Raw genomic sequence first — 15,614 nt, 5'->3', positions numbered from 1 at the left:
TTCAATCTCTATTCATTGGTAATTCATCACTCGGCCTGTCCGGTGAGATTAAATTTGTAATTTATCACCTCTCAGTGGATCATTTTAGCCCGGGTTTTTATAACACCTGCGTGTATGTTCTATAGTTGATCATATATCAGATTTCTCTCAGCGAACGAAAATAAATGAATCAAAGCTTATGTTAAGAGAATAATGGGATGACCGGACACAACTCTGGAATAAATGATATTCCAGCTTATAAAGGTTGCGGCCTGCTTGGCGAATGTTCCAATGCCAAACAACGTTTAAACRACAACAAAACATTTTCATTTATGTGCATAGTATTCAACAAAATAATATCTAATGAATGTTGTATCAGAAAAGCAGCAACTTTAAATGTAAAAAGCATGTGCCTTAGAGCAGGGAATTCGAAATAATAAATGCAAGTATAGTAAAAGAGCGCAAAGAAAATTGAGATTAATAATGAGAGAGCCGCAGACTAGATGGGGTAATTAGTGTGAGGCACTGCATCTAGAAATAATTTTCCCTAAGCTTGAATACCACATTACTAATGAGATAAAAAATTTAATTGGATTAACATTGTTTCTCCGTAATAACGATAATGAGCATATTTATCTTTATAATTTTGTAATATATCGGGGGAAAGTGCAAATCCATGATCAGCCTTAAATGCTCTAAAATATGTCTTATAAAAATGTCTTCAAATGCTTTATGTATATATGTTGCATAACATAATAATTTATAACCGACAACTTTCTCATTGACAAAATTATTAAATTATTTAATAAAAAGGGTTAAAGTGCAAGTTTATCATAGCGACAAAGAGGTTTCCATTTGCATGGGAAAAATTGCTCGACGAACAATTTTAAATATCATATTGTCCTTGGATAGCATAAGAGTTGAAATAAAAACATACCTACTGGCCCCTCCCTCTAAAAGGTTTTCTTCTTAAGTGAAAAAAATCACCGTGGTGGAAAATGTGCTAACTCGTCAAGAACGAGAAAAGGTAAAAAAATATTCAATTGGAAAAATTTAATGCGAAGTTCACTCCCTGTTTTAAGAATATACTCTAGTTATTTTATTTTCAGTTAGTTGCCCAGAAAAGGAGCTAGGAGCACAACAAACAAGGAATTACAATTTAATTCATTTAAGCAATTAATGTGCCCCCCATTTCAACTACGTATGTATCAGCAATCATATTTAAATGCGTCAGTTAATCTAAGGTTCCATTCTTCTCAATCTCAGTCTCAATTATTGCGCTTTTAATAATAGCACTTTTATGCACAACCCAATTGTTCATATTGGTCCTATCGACTTTATTGGAGAAAGACCAAAAGTAAGATTTTACTCTACTGGCCTGGAAAATAATCGAAAACTAAAAGCTCGGTTCAGTGAAAATATCGAAAAGAGTCGCCCCAATAATGAGCCTAGGAATGTACTATCAAAAAGCTTTAAACCGCAAAAAACATAATTTTTATTTAACTCATTAATTTGCCATACAAAAATGTGTAATTAATCCAGGGCAGTAAGGCCGATAGATCGATAGCCTTTTCTTAAGAAGTAAAGATTTTTACTACTATAATTTTTAAAACATCTCAATTTAACTGACTTGGTTACCAGTTACCAGTTCTGTCTCTCATAATTATCGAAGAACTAAGTTATGTAATTAAATTCGAATGGCAAGGTGCATAAACAAAATGGTAAAACATTGCTTACTTACACAAACTATACCTACAAAGCCGCAAACACTATATAGAATTTATTTCAATCATCACTATTTTATGTTCACATTTTTTAATTCAGCCACTGCTAATATGGTTATTACCAAATATTTGCATAGTTTCCTATTCACTTCCACATTCATAGAAAGTATAACCTATACTATTTGCAGATAATAGTGTAAGTGATGCAAATCGCCTGATCAAGTCAACATTTTGATGATATATGATACAGGATATGTCAACCGAAACGAAACGGTCCAAGTTTAGGGTTTAGTGTCACCAAAAAGGAAAATATAGCTTGACCACGTCAATTTATTTGCCGTGGGAAACCTTTTAGGCAAATATCCATGTCGTATATTAAATCTTTTATCCACGGTGCTATTGACCACAAATATTTTTAGAGGAATTTGAATTCGGTGTTCAAGGCTGCCTTCTTTGCGGAAACTTTTGACGTAGAAATCGATGTATTTAATTTACAGAACGATCCTACAGCACAAAAGAAAACAATGGAACAATCACATAATGGATTAAATAAAGATTTACATAAAGTCCGGCGTTTCCATTTGGATTCCGTTAAGCGGTTAATCTCTGATAAAATTAGTCCGTAAATCATAACCACAACTAAGTGATTAAATCGGTACTAATGAGGTAATATATTCTGAGTTTGTACTCTGGGATCCAATTGCATAAAGTGTGTCATTCGTACAGACAGCTGCACTTCTTGTAACGTACAATACATGCGACAGTATCTGAATTAATAATGAACGAAATGTTTTAATGCTTACAATTCTTGCTTCACTGCAAGCAGAAGAAAAATTGCAATACGTCCCGTACATACTTCTAATGTCAGCATGCTTCACTTCTCTCAATTTTATCCGAAGCTCGTAAGATATATTGGAGCCTTCATATCGATAGTGTAAAACCAAAACATGGATAAACGATAACTTCTTAAATAAAGCCAGTAAGTAGATTGGACGGTTTATCAGTAAGCTTTTGTCGCTAGTCTCTTCGAGAATGAAACTTGAGATCAACTGAAATGAAACTGAAAAAGAATGAACTGACAAAGAATGAACTGAAAAATAATTATTTTTTGCAGATAAAATTCAATTTATCCAGTTTAACACCAAATCCAAAACTAATATGTGTCCCTCTATTTTCAAGTGCTAATTGGAAAGGCCCAAATAGCAGCACATCGCCCAAATGGCTAGAATCCGAACGATAACTACTGATTGCAACTGTCAGAGAGAATTTAAGGATGCCATTCGGCGCCAGAATACCACCACTAATTTCGGAAACATTTAACCTAATACATAGTGTTATTTGCTCAATTTTGAGGTGTCTTCGTCACATTAAATAATCGGGAGATCAGCTTTGCGTACTAGCTTTAAAAGCCATTGAGTGCTCAGTCTGACTTTAACAAAATTGTTAATAAAAATCAAGCAAAAGGTCGTCAATTTAGACGAATAGAATTAGTAAAAATATTGAAAGCTGAGTTTCTTCAGATGAAGTGGATTAGTCGATATATGTAGTGGCACATTAAATAACTTGAATATAGTGGAAGCCATTGCTAATTTTATGATTTTCTGTCGGTCTATTGCGGTGTCGTAAATCCAATTGTCATCGTTGCAGTTCGCACCTGTAGCTGTGATGAAAGTGTCACAAATGAAATGCAAATGTGGTTACCAACCATTTAAGTAAATCTTTTACTGTGTTTCTAAAAGCAAGCAAAACTGCCTTTCCCCACTTGAAGACAATTAGATATAATGAATAGAGCCGGTAAAAGTTGCACGTTTCCTAGTGCACATGTTTCGTGGGCCAAATAACTAACTTATACCAGCAGTGTATGTTTACCCTTCCCCGTGTGTAAATGTTACAATCTTGATGGACTATTGGAGGTTGAATAAATCGACGTTAGCAATTGCCAATTGTGCAGTTTCAAATTTAAATGTTGTCAAATTTTACATCCATACATATCAGTTTAACAGTCGCATGTTGAAAGTACATTGCCTACCATAAACAAGAAGTTTTGGCTTTCAAGAGCAAACAATTTCTACCAGGACAATCGAAAACCTTATCCGGAATTAACACACGGACTAACACATTTAATGACCCTACAAGATTCAACTAAATTGATTATCTAACTTCATAACTTAAGTAAAAATAGTATGAAGGTGTTGATTAGCGCTCTTATTACTATCAGCAATTTAGTTCTATTAGAACTAATAATGAGTTCACGCCTAAAAAACTCTGGAAAAGTTGCAACAGCTCAAAGTTTTACAGTCTCCTGAAGAACTAAATTATTATAATAAATTTCTCGTTGCAAGTAAATGTTCGTTTTGTAATCTTAGGTGTGGAAAAATGTTGATAAATTCGAAATATTTGCAACTTCTCAGTCCGAAATGTTACCGTTTCGTATGAAACTGTGTAGAAAATTTATGTTCAATTACTATATGTAATGACGTGTTTCTTAATCAGAAAATTAATGTGAGATCTAGATGTACTTATAAATTATTTCCACGCCTGATAAATACTGGGTGTTAATTTGAAAATGTTTCACCTTTAATATATTTCTTGCAGTTTAAAATATGAAAAATAGGAAAATCCCGTAATTTTTATTTGTAAGGGGGACATTTTAAATTAATATTTCTTGCCTCCTTATTTCAACTCCCTAGGACGGGTGGATATCACCCTTACAATCTTAAATCAAAGGCAGCATTATATTTACATTAGTTACTACTTTGTTGCTTTTTGTTCAGATGTTTTCGAATAATCGCGAGATTTTGGTTTTCAGATTAGTGTTCAAACAAAAATTATGTCATTGGGTCTCCTTATAGTAAAAATGATTAGAAGTTTCGGTTACACCGTTAAAATCGTTGAATAGCAGGAAGAAAATCTAGTTCAAACAATTGATTTCGGATTTATTAATTATTTTACTTCGAGAAAAATCACTTTTTATTTACGGAAGAGAAATTTCCACAATAAAACCCATGAGATCTACTTACGCACTATCTTATAAGTTGTCCAAAATGTTGTCAATTTTCCTATAAACAATAATGAGGTCTATTTTCGAACCCTCCCTAACATTTATAAGATATTCCCGGTAGATCGAATGGCAGAAGAGGATCAATTGAATAGCCTCCAAGATCACCGGATTGAACACCCTTAAACTTTTTTCTTTGGGGACATCTTAAGTCCATTGTTTATAAGGCACCACCTGCTGATATTGATGATCTTAAACGGCGTATTGCAGCAGAATGTAGGTATTTTCCCGGTGAAGTTTTCCGAAATGTTAGGGAAGAGTTAAAAAACAGACCTTATTTACAGAAACACTTAAACAACCTATAAGATGGGTGCGTAAGTAGAGGACATAGGTTTTATTGCAGAAATCGCTATTTCGCCAATAAAAAGTTATGTTTGTCGATGTAAAATAATCTTTTATTTTTTATATTATATTATATTATAATAATTTATTATAAGAAATAAGATCCAAATGAAAAATCAGTAATCAATGTTTAAACTAGTTTTTCTTCCTCTTACTCAACAATTTCAACAGTGCAGCCGACTCTTCGAATCATTTATATTATAAGGAGACCTAATACAATTGTTTTTGTAAAAACACTAACGTGAAAACCAATATCCGAATGCACGCAAGTTTAATTGTTTCTACAACTTTGAGACGCGATTATCCGGAAACATCTCGACAAAAGGCAACAAATTAATAACTAATGTAAAGAGAATTGAACGCCCTTTAAAACGATGTGGTACTTGACCCCCCTTCCCATTTAATATTCTAAGGGTGAAATCTACCAGTCCGAGGGGGTCCTAAGAAGTTGAAACAAGGAGGCTAAAAATATTAATTTAAAGTGTCCCACTTACAAATAGAAATGACGGGTCTATCCGATTTTTCATATTTTCAAATGTAAGAAAGATACTAAAAGTGGGAAGTTTTCAAATTGACACCCTATATTGGAAGACTTCCAGCGATTCTCACTACACTGCTGTTGTTTAGCTATAAGACTATAAAACTTGTCAATCTTTCCCTTGTATGAGTATTATTTAAACTTTGGGTCCGAAAACATGAAGCTAATTTCAGCAATAATTGGTAAAGTGAAAGGGTCTCATTGAGTTTGGAGACTGATTCTTCGTTGTTTGGAAATACATATTCTCCAAAATATTTCAGTCAGTATTTGGCTAAAAATTTGCTGTGAAAAACTTAATAATACATAACGCAATTACTATGGTCATCAGCCTTGCTAAGAATATCCTAATATGAACAGTTCGACAAATGTCAAATTGCAAATCGTCAATAATTCGATAAGATTTGACCACAATCGTTACGCCTTCTTGTAGGAACAGGAGAAATTCCGTCCATTTATTTGTTCGTTCGTGGATGCCATCCGCTCGAACAGACGGTTAAGTACTCAATTTTCAACAAAACCCAAATGGACAAAAACATGCAACGGTTAGAACAGACCCTTGAAGCCATCAACAACAGCTGAGGCAGCAAGACCGATTCGTTCTATATGTTCCTGTGCCTTTGCGTTGAAAAATTCTTAACTCACAAAACTAAAATTAAGATAACTGCCACGATACCGTAGAAAGACAAGTAGCGTCTCATATTAAAATAGCATTTGATTTGTAAAAATACAACTGATAACAATTAGGATTTGTATTCTGTTTTCGGTCCTCCAACAGAAAAGCATGCAATTTACGGTGTCGACTCAAAACTGAAATGGATTCTGGAAACCTGTCTGTGGTTATAAGGGTAGAACAAACGAATTAAATCCAACCGAAAACTACATTTCCAAGACCAACGTTAAGATATATATTTTCTTGTTTGCTGAATTATTCAATGAACAATTCTCAAGAAACGATAATTTTAGCAAATCCTTTTAAGATGTTGAAGATGAACTTGAGTTGACTTCTCGAAAATATTAGTCGATGAATATGCATTTGCAACTTTGATAGTCAGCAATTTTGCAATAGGTCAATATCAATTTGGCGAATTTGGGCCATTTGAGAAACCTACTTCAACTCGAGGAGGATTTTGATATGAGAAAACCACAATTCTATAAACTTCTTCTAAATCTTCTTCTAAAAAAATCATATCTGCTTCCGTGCACCCAAAAAGGTAGTTGTTGACAGGTCAACGCTACAACGTGTTTGCATGTGTTTTTTTAATATTTTTGTTTCTCTACTACTTAATTTTCCTATACTTTATCTGATTCTTGGAAGAATAAGTTCCACAATGTTAACTATATCTATGTATTGTTAATAATTACGTTTTATTTTATGTATTGTTATCGTGTGAGAATACTCATTTTTTAAGAATACAGATAAGAAATAATTTAAATTAACTGTATTTGCTTTTAAAAGCTGAAAAACTTCATTTTTTTGTACAGCATGCGCACGGCACGAAATTTATATAGCAATACCAGACCACTATCATTGTAACCATTTCTTTTGAATAATTCGATCTTCGTTCACTCAGACACGGAAATATTTGTCTCCATATCCACTTTTCTAACAATTTTCTATTATTTATACGTAAAATTAATTTTCAATGTTTCAAAATCATAAACTTGAATTTAAATTTAATTAAAAAAAATAATGTATTTAAAACATTTTGCGGATTTAACTGTACTTAAATCCAAATAAAAAGTGCAAATGAAAACAAATATAAAGTATAATTATTAAACGGACTTGTTTACGTAAAAGATGAAACGATAAACTCTTGAAGAACTCAACTGATTGGGGTCCGTCAGAACAATTCCATCCCATTTTAAAGGTGGCCGAACGGTTTTTGAATACTACTCCTTCAATCTCTTGATTTATTTAGGCTTTAAAAACCTCAATATCACGTTAGCGCAAATGTTCTTATACGTAAAATACGATCTTCATAATTAAAAAAAAACATTTATAAATGTAAGGAACAATAACCGAGTTGTTACTTAGATACATTTAATACGCATTATTCTTTTAATTTTCGTAGATTAACCAGACAAAATGTGCGATGAACAACATGGTTTTCACTTTCAGAATATGTATACTTTATATTTAAAAAATGCTTCCGTACTATCAAATGCAGAACAGATAGTTGATTCAAAGTTAATATACAATATACATTTTATTGTTGCTTACTCTTGAAAGTATAATAGAAGCACAAGAGGGTTGTGTTGGTATCGGTAAATCTCAACGTTCACCCAGCATTGATCTAACAGCATTCCTGACTCTTTCAACTGATTCAGATTTGTCAGTATGTACAAAAGTAAATATCTTTCATGTTTTTTCAATTTTTATCATTTAATTTTCACAGTTACAGTTATGAGCTATTGGGAGTCTTAAATTAGTAAATTTGTAAATTCTATGAAATGAAAATTATGTACGTAAGAACATTCGGTATACTTGACGGCAACACATGTTTAGCTGGCTTACACTTTCCTATTAAATGGAACTACCTAATGTATCAATCTTATAACATTACGTGTTTCCACTGTTTATTTAGCAGGAGTACATTTAAGACAGGACCTGATTGGCCTAGTCGAATGCACAGAGTTTCTCTGACACACCAGATTAATCACGTCCCTCGTGCTCCCATCCAAAAGAGAATTTGAGGTATTAATCAAGAAGCTGTAATCAACGTTATGTCGCTGTGACGATACACGTAAAGCGATTGAAGTTCTCGTGCAAATTATATAGTCTGTTAGAAATTGTTCGACGTAAGCTGATTTAGAAATATCGATTTGGTAGGCTTACAATGATGGCTTATTTATAATGCCAACTAAGTGCACAAGTTGTAAATCACAGAAAACTTTGCCTCAAATCAATACGGAATATATTCTGTTAACATTGCCAAGAGCTTTTATGATAGACTTTCTGATTTGAAATCATGAGGCTATATGAGTTCAGCTTTATATGAACCCAAATGAGTAATTTAAATGAGAAATTCCTCGGCTTGGAGTTAGAAATAGTTCGGAAGTTTTTACAATGGGCCTAAAACATGTTTGAGGCCTTAACTAAACAACAGCCAAATATTCTAATAGAAGTGGTTAATAGATATAGATAGATCAGTCAAGTAAATGTTTACAGATCTTTTACAGAATTTATCAACTACTGTTTTCCCCACTTTTCGAAATAAAACAATATTATTTAGTGTCATTAATAATGCTCTTCAGAATCTGTTGTGTTTTAAATTCTCCAACAATCGTTCAATTTGCCACCGTTTTCTTCTAGAAGAAAATATACACGGTACACAGTTTCCTGGATCTTCTCAATTCCTCTATTTGCTATAAATGAGTATTATAATAAAATAAACGCAAAGTGGGTCTTGTTTTTCGAAGGAAATGGAAGTGCCATCAGTATGTTGACTAAAGTTGGTTTTGTGACTTTTAGTTAAATGTAAAATGCACATATTTTTGTCAAAACCTTCTCAAATATATTATATCCGCAATCATTGAATTTATTTTATAAGCAGTTGAATGCAGAGCGAGTGGGGTGACTATAATTAAATTAAAATAAATACTTTTAAACATTCTAGTGTATTGCATACTGAACTGTTTAAATAATTAAATGTAGATTAAAAACAGTTTTTATAGTTTTTATGTGAAATTAATTACGTTGCTATTGAAAATTATGTTGCAATCGAAATATAATATAAATTCTACATCAAAAGGAGGTATACTGTATCGACGTTTTAAATATTCCGGGATTCGGAAAATATAATTATTATTTAACTATTGTTAAAATGTATTATAAATATTTTAACGGAACAAAACAGGCCATATTTTTCAATGTAACGTTTAAATTTGGAAACACGAGATGACAACTAAAACCATTTTCACAAAATAATTATTTTAAGTTAAGTTTAGAATGAGACAATTCCAATGTTGCAATACATATAATAACTGCTAAAACGTTCACATTTTATATACCGAACGCACGCAAATTTTCGTGGAAATCATACATGCCGACGTGATAACCGACTAAGCTTTAACGCATTTTTATAGTTACTTGAACAAACGTTTAGGAACGAAAATGGCAATTATTTTTATAAAGTTTTAACTTGTCATAAAATTTTGCTGATTTTTGTTGAAGTTTTCAAAGGCATTGCCATTTAATTTTATTAATTGTTTGTTGCCAACTCCGAAATAGCTTGGAGATAATACTGCGGAAGTTTGCGAAGAACATTTTATGATGTCTTTCCAAGACTAATCCTCCATATCTTTTTCTTTTCCTTCAGTTCATGTGCACATTTATTTGTGGATTAGATTGGCACCGGAATTTTATTTCAACAATTGCATGGTAGTCGTACTATTAAATGAATGTAAATAATAGGACTAATACAATTAAACACAACAATAGCATTGCTAGTGACACAAACGCCCATTTAAAAGTCGATATCCAATTGATTTCCATGAAGGGGTAAAGTTGTTGTAAAATTAAAATTAATTAAATTAATACAAAAAACCCGCTGCTTCAACTACATAAATTATTTGTTTAGTGTTGTGTAAATTGCAAATATATATCAATTAAATAATTTATTTAGTTGAAATTCGCAATTTCAATTGCCGATTTAGTGATTTCTTCCAACATTGTATACAACACAATTTGTTTCGAAACCCGTTCGCCTTTTTAAAACCAACACAACAAAAATTTTTGAAAACATATATCCGCCTCAATCATATAGAACTTATCTAAAGTGTATTATACGTTTTATATTTTTTTAACAAAGCTAATACAATTTTCATGATGTCTTTTTACGTGAGCACTTATTATGTCAATATTTAATAAGAATGGAACTATTAAAAAAGTGTGACCCTTGCAAATTATCAATATTCGAGGTTGTTGTCAAATGTCTCGGACTTTTTTATTTATTTTAGTTTTTTCTATCACCTCTATAACCGTAAAAAATCATAAAAGAAAGTTTTTGCAGTTTCTCAGTGCCCCTTGAACAAGGTAGCTGGAACTGCATATATTTCGATAATCTGCGGCTTTGATAATAAATAGTTTACTGTGCATTTACTTTCGTGTATTTTTTTCAAGCACTTATCGACGATTCAGTCTTTCCCGGTGCAAATATTTGATTAATGAGAAAATGCACGAGATGAGGGCTCAACGGCCTAAAGTGTTAGACACGATTTTTCATTACATTATCGACAAGGCCCAATGTTTCATATGAAAATACTTAGGCGCCCGTTTACATTCATTTTTTAATATTGATTCAAATTAAATGGGGCGAAATTATCAATACACAACACTCCCCATTTATTAACATAAACATTAATAAAATTTTCCAAAGTTGAAAGACGGAACTTCAACACTGCGAGAGGAGTTGCAATATCAAATTTAATTTAAATTTAAAGATCAATTGAGAACTATTAATTGACTTAATAATACAAAAGAAACCCTTTAACGTTTAACATTAACATTTCCAAATGGTTTAATAGAAATTTTGAGAATACCTAGTTGTAAAATAAAACTGCTTCAGATAAAATGAGCGATTATCACGTGTAGTTAGAATACTTTGGGTAGTGGATACACAATCACTTTCTTTTCAGGTTGAATGCACTGTATATTAGGCATACTGTTTGAAATTTGAAAACTGGAAATCTTATCATCATTATCAAATCAGCGAAACAAACTTATTCAGCATTTGATTTTTTGAAGTCTTGAGATTGAAGGGACTTAAAACCAGACTTATTTCAAACGCTATTAAGGACTCAGGCTATTTTGTTAATCTGGAAATTCGCAATTTAATGGAAATCTGTCTTCGTATTTATTATTGAATCAATTAAATAAAAATTAACTATTATTCTCCACTGTTCACTTGCACTCCTTTGCACTGCAAACAATTGACCAACCTAGTTAAATTAATATTAAAATATGGAATAAAAAATTCTTCTATTAAAATATAAAAAATATGCAATTTTTGCATTATATTAAAAAGTAACAAATTGCCTATCGGACGTTTTTCTGTTATAATTAATGGGCAATGCAGAGTATAATAAATAAGCAAGGTGCCATATATCAAACATTAAAATACCAAAATATGTTTTATGGCCTGATGTCGATGACACAACTGGAAACCACTAAAATATGGCTGTATATTTAATGCAACCTTAGTAAACCACAGAGAGGGGAAAAATAAGGGAGAACTTTTGTAATTTAGTTGATTTATCGCTGTCTGAAGGAAATATGGTTTTATGTGGATTTAAAGAGAAATGGTTTTCGGATTTATTTCACAGTTACAAGTTGCACATAACAAGTGAATGTAATTTTGCTCGCAAGATAATGAAACATGAATTATTTGCTTTACACTACAGCGCACAAGTTAAACAGCATTCCACTTTATTGGAGCCAACAATAAAGACAAATATTAACTTAAAAGCGAAGCCTGTTTACTTGGTATATTCCAAGTAAAACAAACCGATACCAAATAGAATATAAGCAGTAACAAAATTAGCCAAACATTTATAACCCGATTATGAGAATTTTACATCTTTTGCTGATTACACGTTTACGCTACTTCCCGTTAAAACTCATAATATTCGCATCCAATAACCAAAGTCGCAATTTTATTGAGCAAATTTACGTCTAATTACTCTGCCAGATGTCACAGTTTATCACCGTTTTGTTTAATGTTAGGCCATCCATATACAACTCGGCCTAAAATTTGTATTGCATTGGAATTCAGAAGAGCTATTAGAGCACAGTTTGCATGAGCATAACATTTCGATTATTGTCGCTCTGGTTGATTCAGAACTGACAAAATAACGCACACCCGGCATGTCTTATGCAAAACAGGTTTGAACGAATTAATTATGTAATAAAAAAATATTTTGCCGTGCTTTTCAACCTGCAATTATATTTTAAATTTTAACAATATATTCAACACGACGAACGAATATAGGAAGCAAATCTTAAACAAATTTTGAATTCATATATCGTGGGCTTAAAGCTAAAACTGACCAAGTCTAAAATACCAATTTTTGGTCAATGCTCTTTTAAGCCGATCCAAAAATTGTATCAGAATCCTTTTGGAAACTTAGTCATTAAAAACATATTTTAATATACCTATTTGTGTGGCCTCGTCAGGTTTTGAAGACAATTTGCATTTTTTTAATTTCTTGGTGAACAAACACGAATACGGCAACATGTGTTGTTGCCGCTTTCGAGTTGAAGAGTTATAACTGATTAGCCGACGAGTTATAACTCATTTATTATAGTGAATTAAAGCTTTACAAGACCCGAGACTGGAATTTTAACATCTAAAAAAGGGTCATAGACATTTTTTTTTTATAAGTAATGTTTTAACACTTTGCGCAAACAACAAAAAAAGGGTTACGTAATTTTTTTAACTCGCAGTTTAAGTAACAATTTCATTTGGTTGTTTTGTGTTCCAATTGGAAAATTAAGTTGAAGGTAGGAGGTGTGGAACAATGATGAAAAGGCACTATTTAATTATTTGCCCACGTTCCGACCTCTACTGGGGTCTTCTTCAAGGCTCAAATTATTTCTTCTGTCTTAGTACGTAGATTTATTATGGTGAATGCATATTCATAGCAAGGCACTAGTTATTTTTTAAAAATTCGTAATCATGCATGATCTTAGTCTGCAGTGCAAAAGTGTGCGAATGCTATTTTACGGATTAGGAATTCTATTAATTAATTATTCACTATAACGAATTCACTTTGACGGAAAGTTCACATATAATTTGAGCCTTGAAGAATACGCTAATGAAAGTCGAAACGTCGGCAAATAAATAAATAGTGACGTATTAATCATTGTCGCACAGCCACTACCTTCAAATTAATTTCGGTTCGTTGAATTGGGGCACCAAGCCATTTGCGCAGCACTGCGCCAGCTCCTAAAAGTTTGCGACGGCCTAAAAACCCGAAAAACTCACAAGTTTCAAGGAATGGCCTCGAAAGCCTATCTTCAATTACAAATACGCGAATTTAGGATTTGGTCACTTTCAGCTTTAAACCCACACTTATCACACATATCACACCATTTCCCACTTTCAAAAAATTTGAATCTAAGGAAAATTCAGCGTGAATCAAAAAATGTCAAGACGTTTATGTATCTTTGCAGTTTATAGTCAAAGTGACGATTTATAGGCAGTGGTTATTTTGAGCAATGAGATGGAATACGTAATAAAAATTTAGTAGCTACGTTTGGTAAATCTGTGTATTTGTCTCATTAAAATATAGAACATGCAAATATTATACGATCTATACTAGTTTTCCTTCCTGCTACTTCTGCTACTTTATACTCATTACCTACTTGCAAGTCAACTAGTAAGTTTTCTCGCTGTACTTAGCAAACAATGCTTATTTACATAAGATGAATTAAGAAAGGCACTTATACTGGAACGAGGGTGACAATGAGGCGTAATTGGGGAGTTGGTTTCATCACTCCTGGAAAAACAATACCTAACATAAAGTTATGCAGATCATGCCGGGTAATTAATAAGGACCTAAATTTATTTCGCCAAATGCAAAAAATAGTGCCCAATTACGAAGTATTGCATATCACAAACCCGCATTTTTTTAATGTGGGCAAGTATTAATTCCAGATAACTCTGGCCCTATCAGCACCTATGTGTAGCACGAAACGAGCGATTCTATTTAGATGGGATTTTTGAAAGCTTTGCTAAAAGATAAAGGAAGCTGGCCGTTCAGATAACGTCGAGAACAGTGTTCGGATCCTTTTGGTCTTATAGAATTAGAATTTAATACCGGTCAGTTGAATGTGTGACTTTTCAGATTTATTTTAGAAATTTCTTTCGAGGGATAGGGTCTCTCTAACGCTACTAACACTGAAGGTATCGTATATTATTGTTTTCTTTCAGGACTTTTCAAGACCACAGAGACACAATTATAAGAAAAACTCGTCACAATTTTTGCATCACAAGCGTATCCGAGACGAATTTAATTTTCATATTTTTAATACGCGTTTTGACCTTAGTTTTTATATTATTGATTTTTAATCGTAAATAGAGCCAAACGATGCTGAAAATTAGATCATGGTAGGGTTCTTGATAGCGAATTTGGGATACATTGTTAATGTACATGTAACACATAGTTTCCCCATTAGCATGTATACTAACGGCAACATCTCTTTAGTTTACTCCATTACCAAAAATTGACATAAACTAAGGCCCGCAAACGATTCGCTACGGATCAATAAAAAGTTGAACTATTAACATTTTCGGTGGGGTTGCCTTCATACATTTTTCCGATTTAGTACTTACAGGTGCATAGTTGATAAATTACTTTCGAATTTAAAAACATTCAGCAAACTCTCTGAATTGAACGACTTCGACATGCTTTTGGGGTCATGTACTTCTTCCTCAGAAAATCATTAACAAGTACGGGGCTGGAAGATGTTCAAATACCATATCTATAAAACTTTTTTCTGCAAACTCAATAGTTTGTGGGAGATTTACTTATCCAAAACAGCTAAAGAGAGAGAATACTAGAAAATAAAAACGATGCGAAGACTTAGAAAATTTAAGAGTATCAAAAAAACGGTAACCAAAATTTGATTAGTAACTTGGAAATTGGCAACAAAAGGTTAACAAGAATTATTAGTTGAAAAAAAAAACGCAAAATAATTATCACAACTATCTATATTTACATTTTATTTAAAACCAACCTTTAGATTGAGTATTGACTACTAAGATATGAATATTTTCCTATGGAGTTCATTGATGAATTGAATTGTTATTCATTGTTCTACAAACAATTTGCCCATCTAAAATCTTTAAATGAATAATAATTTATCTTCATCTAATTTAAAACAATTTTATCTATGAACATAATAACTGTTCCTGGTTCTCAGGTTACATCCACCCCCATAGTATTGACGGTGAGAAATCATCGAGCAATA

General features: G+C 32.3%; 1 protein-coding gene and 1 long non-coding RNA gene across 6 annotated transcripts in view; one reads left to right on the top strand and one right to left on the bottom strand.

The window, feature by feature from the left end:
* LOC109534593 (neural-cadherin) overlaps positions 1 to 15,614 on the bottom strand; it is a gene marked incomplete at its 3' end in the record, with an annotated part of 562,228 nt that overhangs the window by 257,733 nt on the left and 288,881 nt on the right.
* Positions 2,573 to 3,281, top strand: LOC125503796. Its single transcript, XR_007281074.1, has 2 exons — positions 2,573 to 2,682; positions 2,818 to 3,281. It is a non-coding gene; the product is annotated as an uncharacterized LOC125503796 (long non-coding RNA).

The sequence above is a fragment of the Dendroctonus ponderosae genome, unplaced genomic scaffold, assembly GCF_020466585.1.
Source record: "Dendroctonus ponderosae isolate FM_Combo_2020 unplaced genomic scaffold, Dpon_F_20191213v2 Dpon_F_20191213_3, whole genome shotgun sequence".
Taxonomy (NCBI): domain Eukaryota; kingdom Metazoa; phylum Arthropoda; class Insecta; order Coleoptera; family Curculionidae; genus Dendroctonus; species Dendroctonus ponderosae.
The sequence above is the reverse complement of the archived record's forward strand: the minus strand, read 5'-3'. Positions and strand labels throughout refer to the sequence as shown.